This window comes from Lontra canadensis, unplaced genomic scaffold (genome assembly GCF_010015895.1).
Source record: "Lontra canadensis isolate GAN:19392208 unplaced genomic scaffold, GSC_riverotter_1.0 scaffold44, whole genome shotgun sequence".
NCBI classification, from domain to species: domain Eukaryota; kingdom Metazoa; phylum Chordata; class Mammalia; order Carnivora; family Mustelidae; genus Lontra; species Lontra canadensis.
In genome coordinates, this window is record NW_022631038.1 from 4,316,020 (window position 1) to 4,325,366 (window position 9,347).

Below are 9,347 nucleotides of genomic sequence, written 5' to 3' on the forward strand. Positions count from 1 at the left end.
TTTCTCCATATCCCGAAGTGCCTGTTGCAGAACCCGACCCTGCCAGCTCTCAGCGAACAACTACACCCACCGTCCTCCTGATCTGCACTGACGTCACAACTTCTATGTCAACGCTGTGTAGGAAAAGCAAGTTGGTCACTCATAAATCTGTTTCAGCTGTAACATGGAGAAGGGAAATGCAAATGTAAACTTGGGCTGATCCTGTTCCCTCCCGGGAAGCTGCAGTCTGTAGGGTCTCCCGCAAACCCACACCTGGATTTATTCCTCACTCTGCGGGAGGCTTTCCTGGCATCTGCCCACGATCGCAGCCTTGCCCCCACTCCAAGTTGTGCGCTGGCACAGCACACACCACCTGCTGTGGCCCTGCTGGGCCCCCATGCACGCAGGGCACCTGCCAACAGCCCCTCTCCACAGAGCATCGTCACCGACCGCCTACCTGCACCCACCTCCCCTAAGGGACCTCGGATTTTTTCTTACTCCTCAGCTTTGCTGGGATGCATCTGACATCCTGGTGCGTCTTGCTCTATCCTCAGCAGCCCTTAGCACACTGGGCCTTCTTTTATTCTGTAAAATTCTCCTCTGTCTTAGCCCTGTTTCTCCGCCACTCCCTTGACTCTCCTTCTCCAGCTATGACTGTGGTCTATGTTCAGTCTGTCTGTGTCCTCCAGCCCTCGCCGCTTCCCTTCTTTGCTCTCCGCTCTGCTCCTGGACTCTGTGTTTTGCAGGTGATTAGGTCTCTCTTGGGGACCAGTTATGCATTTACCTGAGCTCCCGAGTTTTTCCAATGAGTAATTTCCATTGTCAGAACTTCTAACTTGTGTTTCATATCTGTTTTTGACTCATAAATACCTTCCGCACACGATCACTGATCTCTTGAAGAATTCAAACACACAGCGGTTGCATCCATTTTAAACATGTTCTACTGTTTGTGCTTCAGGGGACATAAACTCACTCCTCAGTCGATGTGGACTTTCTTGCCGTGAGTCTTCCGTACTCAGGATTTTCACTAGCAGGCCCACTTGAATGACCGCTCTTTTATTCTCCTTCTCCGGAATCATTCCTGCCTAGGACTGTCGTGGTTGCCTCTAGTGGCTGCTTCAGGATGCCTGGTCCAGGATCTGGTCTTAAGCTGGTGGCTCAGCGTTCCCAAACAGCAGGCAGTGGGGCTGGGACGTGTCCCCAGCAGGGGCCTCTGCAGGGGCGCTGGCTCCAGCTGCCCTCCCAGCCTGGGCGCTTTGGGCCCTATCACCCCGCGGGAGTCTCACTCAGCAGCTTCAGCCCCTGCTCTCCACTGTAAATTCTGTTTTGTTATGCTCAGTAGGGACATGTATTATGTTTCTGAGTCTCTGTCTTCTCAATTAAAAACTTAAAGCACATGCAGTCGGGGTATCTGAGGTGGATGGGAATGCTGCTCACAAGTCCCGGCAGTAATTTCCCTTCCTCGACGGCAAGGGCCCCCCAGGCTCAGTGCGCAGGGTCCGCACGCAGGCTCATGTGGAACACACCTCACCACAGGCTTCCCCAGATCCAGGGGGAACAGGATTCGCAGGAAGACAATCCCCGAAAAACTGCGTGCTCCAATTATGGTGCCTTAAAAGGCATAAACATCCATGTCCTGGATACCTTCTGCTTCCAAGACGAGGACATGGGATCTATCAATGACTGTGGGCCCAGCACCATGAGTTCAGGATCTAAACCAAGGTGTGCGTCAGTAAGGGCTTGGGGCTTGGTGTCGTCGTCCCAGACCAGTGCTCCTGCAGAGACACTGGGCTGTGAGCAATACAAGGTGTGTAGTTAGGTAACAAGGTGCCCAAGCAAACTGGAAAGCTGAGATCTCTTAGTACAGCAGGCTTGGGGAGCCCAGGGCACTGGCTGTGCTCCTCATCCTACACTCTGTGGGAGGTCCCACTTGTGCGCTCTCCTCCCTCCACCTGTGCACACTTCCCCTCGCTTCTCTCCCTTCACAAGTTCCCCAGGCCCTCAGGATGCGCTGCACCTCATTCCTTCAGGGGAAAACAGGATCAATGCCCCCAATTTTATGGGCCAGTGGCTGCTGAAGTTGACTGCGGTCCTTTTCAGTGCCATGCATAGTCCGAAAAGGCACCTCTGTTCCAGCCAGGGAGCTTCTGAATGGGGAGGAGAGTAATCACTTGAAAGAGCAATTGAGATGCAGGACACTTGAGGAATTATGGGGGCAGCGGGGAGAGGTGCTTTGGGGACAAGAGTCATTACACCTGGGTGTGCTGGAATGACCTACTATCCCGTGCACAGGGCTGGGAGGGGTTGGGGCGGAGCCATCCTTCTGGTTCACTTCCTCCTGCTGCACTTTCTGTCCCAAATTAGTGAGACTAAACTTAAAACAGCTTGTCCGGGCGCTATCTCATAAGCAATCCCCCCCGCATGGTCCCTGAGGCGGGAGCTCCGTGGGATGCCCCGACAGCGGGACAGTGTCAGGTCCAGCACCCCCTACCTCCACTCTGCTCCCAGATGCAACCCCAACAGTGCTCAGATTTATAAAATATGTCTGCTGACAAAGTTTCCAGAATCTTTTTGGTAACTTGAAACCTTAAAATTATACTAAGCTAAATGATACTCATTAAATATCCAGACTATTTCTAGGTAAAATACTGAAACAATTTATAAACATAAGTTTTAAGCATAAGTTTATCTATTTTTGGCTTCTTATCACAGAGAGACAAAAGATAGATGAATCTGTCTGTTGGTAAATATATTCTTTCGCCACATTGAAAGTCAGCTGTACTACGAGGAAGCACAGGCCAGTAAGAATTGTGAAATGACGGATTCACAAAGCTGCTGAGCTACAGAGTCCGTCTGCAACAACCAGCTCACAACTCTTACTGGTGTTTGCTAGATATGAAAGCTGCAAGGGTTAAGAATTCTAATCTGCATATAGTAAGTGAAACTGCTGAGAGCAGTTAGGGTTAAGAAAGAAACCCTATACACAAAGAACACAAGGAAAGTAAGATATGTTCTTGGTTAAAAAAAAAAAAAAGGAATATAAGGTGTGAAGATGTATTCTTACCTTTTAAAAGAAAAGAAATTCTGTCCTAGTTTAGGGTTATCTAAAGTTTTTTGTTTCAAAATTAAAAAAAAAAACAGGAAAATAAAAAATTTTTAAAAAAGTATCAAAAGTTGGGAAAAAAGAAAGAAAATCCTATGTTGTGTGGTGAAACTGGAGAAAAGTAAATGAATTTATTATAAGTTTTTTTTTAAGTTTTATCAACAGTGTGACTGTGTAAAACTACAACTGAATATTCTTTCTTGATTCAAAGAACAAGATTTTCTTGTATTACTATGAAAGATTGCTCTTCACATGTTGAGCAATCTGCCCAGAAAATAAGATTATGTGTCTTATCAAAATAACCTCCTGTACTGCACGTTGCCCTCATCAGGTCTTTGATCACTTAAGAAAGCTGAGTCTTTTCAATATTGAAAGAACTAAAGCGTTTTTCCTTCTTCCTCCTCCTCCTTCCCCCCAAACTATGTGACTTCCTGATTTGCCCTTGAAATGTTTAAACTGTCACTCTGGTTGAATAGAAAACCAAATATTATTTCACATGAACGATGATCATATTTAATCAGGTTTTAAACTTCTGGATATTTTTGACAACTTCCAAAAGTCAAATTCTAAATGAAAACTTTGACTTAGACTCAATTTGAGGATTTTTCCAGAGGGTCCCTGGACAATCTCAAAGACTGGGAGTAATATTAACTATAATTAACTACATTATAATTAGGTCTATGATAAGTTAAATTACATGAGAAGCACTGTCAAACAAAAGTGATGTTTAACTTTCTTCAGGTTGCGTTTGTATGGTTACTAATATAAGTATTTCAAATATTGCATAAATGTTCTAGAAATCTGTCCATGTTTTTACTGTACATAGAACCCACCACAATCCCAACATTTAATTTGAAATGCCATGTGCCTCAGAAATAACCACATTTCCTTTTTGCTTCAGTCAGTTTGAAACGAGCTTTCGAACCTGGTTAGCCATGACCCTTTTTCATTCTTTGTCACTGGCAGGCACCGCCTCACTCTGGTTCTTGTCCCAGAGTATCCGTCAGCAGCAGCAGCAAGGACGCTCCTCCAGGACTTCACCGGAGGAGCTCCTCGCCCCTGCCACGCAGCTGGGCGCGGATTTCCAGGGTAAGGAAGGGCTGACGCAATCACAAAACTTCTAACCCAGAATCAAGCAAGGCGAAACTTGACTACAGGAAACTGGGGGAACTGATGAGCATGACTGCCATTTTTTCAACTTTTTGGTTGAAATAATGCTGATTCCTTTAAGATTTAAGGAAACCTTTTTTTCTTCTTTTCTTAAGCTACCTTTAACTGACAGTAATCTGATAAATTACCTCTGTAAACAGAATTGAAACATTTATGCTTTTCTCCCTGCCTGATCCCTCCAGAATTTGTAAACTCTAACTGAGCGCTCTTATTTTCACCACACGATAATTCACGTATCTGTGCCTATATATTTTACGTATAGGCAAATGCGTACATTAAATAGGAATCTGTCCTCCTCGTAAGAGAATATAGTTTAAAACACTGATTACCAAGACCTTGACTGGAAGGCCGTGTTTGAGAACACTGTGCATAGAATCAGATATACCCAGTTTGAAAGAACTAAAATTGACTTTCCCAAACCAGTAAAGCACCCCCAAGCCAGCATAGTCCCTTGCTTACAGGGTTTCTAGCCTGACAGGTGAGTAAGGATGGACACTTTCTGGCAGACCCAGGAGACTTCAAATATGAATACCGTATGGTTTCATTTATACGTGGAATCTGAAAACCAAAACAAAGGCACAAACAAACAAAAAAACCAGACTTTAAACCAGAGAACCAACTGGTGGTTGCCAGAGGGGAGGTGGGGGATGGGTGAAATTTATAAAAGGGATTAAGAAGTACAAACTTCCAGTTACAAAATAAATAATTGACAGATGAAAAGTACAGCATAAACTACGGAATAACCACGGTAATTAATAAAAACCACGGTAATAACCCTGGTAATTATGCTTATCACAGGGAGCACTGAACAGTACCTAGGGCTGCTGAATCATTACACTGTATACTTGAAAATAACACTGCATGCTATATCCAATAAAAGAATTATTATTTTAAAATAGATATTGGGAAGCCTCAAGAAGGGAGGGATTTGCCCAGATCTATAGGTACTTGGAGATGAAGAATGATGGCAAGTCCTTGACTTGACTTTCTGGTCTAGAGAGATTTTAAAAGTCTATTCTGAGATTCTTTATTTAAAGTTCTAGTGAAGCAGACTTAAAAAGAGCCTATGACCAATTGCAGTTCTTGCTGCACTTCCATAAATAAGCAGGCCAAGTGTAATGCAACTAGACTTACTTCACGAACGAATTAATCGTACTGTGACGTCTGCTAGAAATGCAGGTGATGGCGGAGGGAATACCGTATTCCCGCGAAGAACAGTGGAAGACCCACCATCAGGCCCTTGCCCTATCCACAGTTACCCACTATAAACCAGGCTGGGTCCCCAATTCTTGTTCCCTCCAATAACTAGCTACAACTCTCCAAACTAATGTTTCCAATTTTCACCCACCCTCTGACTTGGAATCACTAAGAACTCAAACTTCCCTTTCTCCCAAAGCCCTGCAAACTGAAGACAGACAACCTGATACAGACTTCGAGAATCCATGGCAGTGGTGCATGCACGGACACCTTTTCCCACCTGCGGCTATGCGGGGCCACAAAGGAAGTTGACCAGAACACCCAGGGCCGTCACCAGAGTCACCCCAACTGCAAAGCAGGAATTCATCAGAATCACACCCACCGCCCCACTTGTGCTCCAAAGCCAGCATCCCGGAAAATCTCACCTGATTGCCCTCTACACTCAAAAGTGGAATTTGGAGCTTGTTGGAATCATACATTTTTATTTTTGTTTCCTTAGAAGTGCTTCCTGTTAAACAGCTGCCCACCTGCCCTATAAGGAGCCCTAAAAGAGATCCAAGCAGATGTGGGGCTGCCCGGGGCTGGAGGCAGGGACCAGGGAACGGGGAAGTCATTGTTCAGGGTACAGGACTTCTTTAACGAGCTTGTGAAAACATCCTAAAATCAACTGTGATGGTCGCACGTATCTGTGGATACACGAAAAATCACTGAATGACACCCATAAAATGCAGAGTCCTGGGCCCCCACCCCAAACTAGGCCCGCAGACGGTGAGGGCGGCGGGGAGAGTTCAGGGCTTAGCGAGAAAGGCACATGCAGGGCTCTCCACATCCACCGTCTTCCCCTACAGGTGGCACCTTGCCTTCTGCCTTCAACGGCTAGGAACACTCAGTAGGAACATGCTTTCGGTGGAAGGAAAAGAGCAGAGAAAAGCGCCCGCCACACATCCCAGCTCGCCCCACCTGGAGCAGCTGCTGGGCCTCATCCACGCCCACGGCGGGCTCCACGCTTCCCGCGCAACCGCATGCCAGGCGCTGCGGAAGCCCTGGAGAACCTTCCACACACCCCCTCCCCCGCGGGAGCACCTAGGCACATTTCGGGGGCCTCACTGCAAGGACCCCGTGGGCATCCATCCGACCTGCCGGCCGCACTGGCCGTGCACACACGCTCCTTAGGCAAACGAGGTCTAGCGCTCCGGACTCAGGACTCAGGTCATCAGAGGGTCTACTCACCACTCTTCCGAGTTTGGGATCCATTGGGCTGGCATCTGTAGCCTCTAGCAATTTCCCCGGACCTCAAAGGAAAGGGGAAGAGATGGTCTTATCCAGGTCCTCAGAGGCTGTATTCACTACTTCTGTGCACACTGCTTGTCTGCGCCCCCACCCCTGCCCCGGGACAGACAGGCAGACAAGGCTGCTACAGTGGACCATTCACATTCGGAAAACAAAGATGCTTCAGAGACACTCATTCAGTGTGCAGGCCCAGGAAGAGACAATGCATCTCATACGCACAGATAATGGGATGAGGCAGTGGCCTGGAAGTCATCTGATGTCACTGAAGGCCAACAGGGCAGCTCAGGCTGCATCAACAGGTGCTTCTTGGAGTGCTCGTGGAGGGATGGCCCTTGAAGGGAAGCAAGTGTGTGTGCCCAAGGCCAGCAGAGATGAGACAGAAGCAACAGGAACACAGCCTGTGACCTGGGGCAGGTGTAGAGCCTCTGCTCTGTCTTCGGGGGCCCTTGTGACAAAAGCTACATGTGAGCTCGATCAGCATTATAGGCCGCCCGGGCTGCGGCAGACATGCCGAGGACTGGGGGAGGCTTAAATCACAGAAATCTATTGTCCCCCAGTACCGAAGCCTGGAAGCCCAAAATCAGGGTGTTGGGAGGATTGGTGCCTTCTACGGGCTGAGGGAGAACCTCTTCCTGGTCTCTCCCAGCTACCTGGTGGTTGGTATTCCTCATCCTGCGAACACACCACCCGATCTCCACCTTCATTCTCACATGCCCTTCCCCCCGTATGTGTGTCTGTGTCCAAATGTCCCCCTTCCGCAAGGACATCAGTCATGTTGGATTAGGGCCGGCCCTACTCCAGTGTGGCCTTGTCATAATTAATTGCATCTGCAAGGACCCTATATCCTAGTAAGATCACATTCTGATACTGGGACTTAGGACTTCAAGTTATACACTTGGGGGCTGGTGGGAGACACAGTTCCACCGCTAATGGGCTGTTTCCAAATCACCTAGAGAGATCTTTCTAAACACACCAGACCGTGAATCCAGATCTCCAAGGGTTATTGTGGGCAGGGTTGATCCCTGATCTCTCCCACATGCACAGGTGGGGCCACAGGACTGTGTCCACTAACACCTGGGTCAAAGTCCACACTGTTCCCTCTCGAGTGAACACTGCTCCATGCAGCCCAGCTGAAGCCGCCTCTCCACAAAGGCCATTGCAAAGAACAGAGGCCAGCAGAATTCTGCAAGCCATCTTTTTATGCAGCATTCCTACAGGGGCCATTGTCGTAGGCCACAGAGTAACAGATTCTCCCAAACACAGGTGATTTATGAACCTGGCTGTGAACTTGAAAGGAATGGACTGTACTGAGCTCTCTTGAGAGCCCAAATTGGCCCACTGTCACATGTTGACGGGAAACGGTGCAAAGGCAAAGAAAGAAAGAAAGGTGTGAACAGCATTTGATCGGGCTCGTTTCCTGATCCCCATGCAGCCCGCTTCCTGAAGCTGCAGAGGATGACACCATTCGAGTTTTCTCCGAGAGTGAGTTAACCAAGCGTTCTCCATGAGTCCTTCCCTATCTGAGGCTATGCAGTCTTTCTCTCTGATGGCCTTGGGATGAACGTCGTGGCAGAATCACGGTGCAATTCCCAGTATGTATTCCCTGACCCACGGAGCGATGGCAACGGAAGCCAGACCCATTTCCTGCGCGCACCCCCCCCGCCCCCGCCGGGCGGTTAGGAGTGGCCACGTGACCTCCTGAGAGTAAGAGGACGCAGAGGGAACTGGGCTGGCCTGCATCGCGCCTGAAAGCACAGGCTGAGATGCGGCTCGGGCCGCTGGAACTGGAATGGCCACCGCGGAGCAGGAGACGACACAGAGCAGAGGAGATCAGGCCCCGGGGAGAGAGGAGCTGCCGTGCCAGCCTGGCCTACCTGCGCGGGCTTGACAAGGAGAAACACATTAATGGCCACAGCCACAAAGGCTCCGGTCACAGTGGCCTATGTCCTCACTAATGCTCGTAATTAAGGATTCTGACACGTGTGTCATCTTTTCCTGGCGCCGTTCCTGAAAGTGACAAGGGCGGAACAAACTTGCATTTCCCTCCGGCACGTGGAGACACTCAAGTTCCTTCAGGCTGGGAAGGCTCCTCTGAGCTTGTCGTCTTCTGGGTCGAGGATGTGGCCCGCTGAGTTCCGCCTTCCTCTACAGGAGACCGGGTGGCTGTATTTCGGTGGGGGGCCAGCTGCCCGCAGGGGAGTGGCGGCACAGGGCGAGCTTTGGATTCTGCACGTCCGAGGCCACCCCCGGCACAAAGCAGCTTTGGCAATGCTTTGTGACAAGAGCGCAGTCTTGTCCACGCCGCACGACTCTACGCCCTGACAAGGAACCAGAGTGGAGGTGCAAAGACCCCAAGCATGGTGGCTCAGAGACTGAGCCACATGAGTGTCCCCGGTGAGCGAGTGGTGTCAGATGGGGGAGGCATGGGGAGGCTGGGAGGAAGCTGGAGGCTGCAGGGGACAGGGGCTTCCAAACACACTGCAGAGAACCCAGGGCTCTCAGAACCGCTTCCTGTGTCACCATCCTGCCTCATTCAGTGTCGGGTGGGAGGACCCAGGGAAGAGCACCACCACTCTGCCTTTCCTTGTGTGCGCTGGGGAGAGAAGGC